Below are 3377 nucleotides of genomic sequence, written 5' to 3' on the forward strand. Positions count from 1 at the left end.
ACTCCAACCCCCAGAAGGCAGTGCGGTGAAATACGCATCTCAAGCATCTTGGAGAGAGGAAGCTACCTTCGTGGGACTTGTAGGCGGGCGGTATCTACGCGGGCCAGGCGGAGGCGGGAGTGAGAAGCAAGGCAGGATGGGATATGTTGTGGTTGGGGGTGTTAGGCGAGTAAGGCAAGAAAGGAGGCGCTCCCAAATAACTGGGAATGGGAAGTAAAGGTTAGCCAAAGGCCAGGGCGAATGCATTAAAAAGTATTGGAGAGTAATAAACAGATTTCAGCCACAGATTAAGCACTGGGTTGCTGTGAGTTTTCCGGGCTGTATGGCCATGTTCCAGAAGCATTCTCTCCTGACGTTTCGCCCACATCGATGGCGCGCATCCTCAGAGGTTGTGAGGGCTGTTGGAAAACTAGGCAAGTGGGGTTTATATGTCTGTGAAATGTCCAAGGTGGAAGAAAGAACTCTTGTCTACTTGAGGCAAGTGTGAAATGGTGAATTGGCCACCTTGATTAGCATTGAATGGCCTTGCAGCTTCAAAGTCTGGCTTCTTCTTGCTTCTGGAGCATGGCCATACAGCCTGGAAAGCTCACAGCAACCCAGTGATTCTGGTCATGAAAGCCTTCGACAACAGATTAAGCAGTATTTTAAAAAGTCCTCAGTTAATAATAATAATAATAAAACCTTTATATACTGCTGGATCTCCTCAAGAAGACTCAGGGCGGTTTCCAACATGTGTGCAAAAAAAAAAAAAAAGGTCAATAGTCAAAACATCATAGTGTAGCATGAACATAGCAAACATAATAAAAACAACATCTTAAGATGACAGTAAAAATACGTTCATTTAAAATGGACACAGTTACAGTTGGGCAAATTCTGAATGCAAAGCAAGTGTTCCAGATGGGAGAGGGGAAACTTTTTTGAATAATTTATGATGTGGGGGTTTCAAGACTTTGATCAAACCTGCAAATTTCAGCACCAAAAATAATTTGAATTAAAAGTTTGAGACTTATTCAACTAACTGCCATTCCTACTTGTAATTAAATTTAATTGGATCTCTTTTTCAATTTCACCTCTCCCATATAATTTCCAAGGAAGAGACTCAATGAAAACAATTCCAAGATATGAATTTCTTCAATTTTCTTCAATTTCTTTACTTTCAACAGAAAGGAGAAAACTATGAAAATGAACAAAGTCTGGCTACCAGTATTTAAAAACCCTCTAAAATCAGTATAGTAAATAAGGAACAACACTCAGAAAAAGGGGGAATTCCAAATAGGAAACAATCGGGGCCAGCTAAAACCTCCCAACAACGGATTTCCCCAGGTAGGAAGCAGCCAGGCCTCGAAGCTGCAATGCTATTCAATGCTAATCAAGGTAGCCAATTGCAACATTCACACTTGGAGACAATAGTTCTTTCTCCCACCCTGGACCTTTCATAGATATATAAACCTCCCTTGTTTAGTTTTCCAATAGACCTCACAACCTCTGAGGATGCCTACCATAGATGTGAGCGGAAACGTCAGGAGTGAATGCTTCTGGAACATGGCCATACAGCCCAGAAAACTCACAGCAACCCAGTGGTGGAGGCTCCTTCTTTGGAGGCTTTTAAACAGAGGCTGGATGGCCATCTGTTAGGGGTGCTTTGAATGCTTTTTCCTTCTTTTTGGCAGGGGATTAGACCAGATGGCCCACGAGTTCTCTTCCAATTCTACGATTGTGTGATTTTATGATTCTGGCCATGAATGTCTTCGACAACACAATAGCAAAATTTCTAAATAAGCAGGGTTTCTCTATCATGTGGATCAATGGTAAAATGAATTTGTATTTTTGACTGTAACTTGGGAGTAATGTATTGATACATTTTCCTGTTTTCAGCCAGTAGTAGCTTAATTTAGAAATTTTTAAACAAGAAAAAGAGATGAGCATTAAATTTCTTGTCCATATCATGATGAAAAACATTCTAATCTTGTTACAGGAGAATGAGAGTCTATCTGAGCAAAATGAAAAGTCCAAAAGGATGGTAGTTATCCTTGTTTCACTCTGTGTGTAGTTTTAAAACTTTTGTCAGATAACCATTTCAACTTATGCTAAGTCTTAATTTCCTGGAGCAATGGGTTCAAATTACAAGAAAGGAGACTCCACCTGAACATTGGGAAGAACTTCCTGACTGTATGAGCAGTTCAGCAGTGGAACTCCCTGCCTCGGAATCTGGTGGAGGCTCCTTCCTTGGAAGCTTTTAAACAGAGGCTGGATGGCCATCTGTCAGGGATACTTTGTGCTTTTCCAGCATGACAGGGGGCCGTGTAGTCTCTTCCAACTCTGTTATTCTATGATTCTGTATTGCCTTGAGAGTCCATGCTCAAAGTTAAAACTTTACTGATTGAATAGCAACAAGACTGAAGTCTCCTCAATGTCTTCTGGAATCTCAACGTTTTAAAAAAATCCCTCCAGTCTCCCATTTCCTTCCCCAAAACTTACCCCGATGGTTGTGGGGACTGACTGCCGGGACTGCAGTCACTTACCTGTAAAGGTCCAGACCTTAGGTTATGGGCCGGATCTTTACAGGTGCATTTAAAATCTGGATTAAACTGAGAAATCTACTCCTAAGAAGGGAAAATAACTCCTGGAATAGTCATCAGGTGAAAAAGTGTCTCCACTGAAGCTTTATCACTAATCCTTGTTTCCATAATAAGCCATTTTTTTTTCAAAATCTAATTGTCACAGGGACAGAAAGTGAGGTCAAATCTTCTGAACAGGCACAGGCAGCAAAACACCACAGGGGTGCTGACCCTTCCCTATGCTATTCAAAACTTATGTGTATATATAGCTGGAGTTACATTTTAAAAATTTACCTCTTTCGACTTACATACAAATGCAACTTATGAACAAACCTATAGACTTGAATGAAATACAAAAAACCTTTAAAAATATCTCATGGTTCCAATACATGCAAATTAAAGAAGCCTTTAAAAACGACGTAAAGACAGGCTTCACAATGGAAAATGGTTTCTGGGACATTTTGATCCAAAGAAAGAATAAAGTAGTATCAGTCATATATAAAAAATTGTTAGAATGGGAAACGGCTGATGCCGAGACCACCAATTCAATGACAAAATGGGCACAAAATATAGGTAGATCAATAAAATTAAACGAATGGGATGAAATTTGGATGAAAAAAATGAAATATACTTATGCAACAGAACTCAAAGAAAACTGGTTAAAAGTAATCCACAGATGGTACTTGACGCCCAAAAAAATAGGACTAATGTGGAAAAACGTTAACAACCACTGTTGGAGATGTAGGGATCAAGTTGGTTCTTACTTTCATATGTGGTGGAATTGTAAAAAGTTAACTAGCTACTGGAAAGCAATACAAA

Source organism: Anolis carolinensis, chromosome 1 (assembly GCF_035594765.1).
Source record: "Anolis carolinensis isolate JA03-04 chromosome 1, rAnoCar3.1.pri, whole genome shotgun sequence".
Lineage (NCBI taxonomy): Eukaryota > Metazoa > Chordata > Lepidosauria > Squamata > Dactyloidae > Anolis > Anolis carolinensis.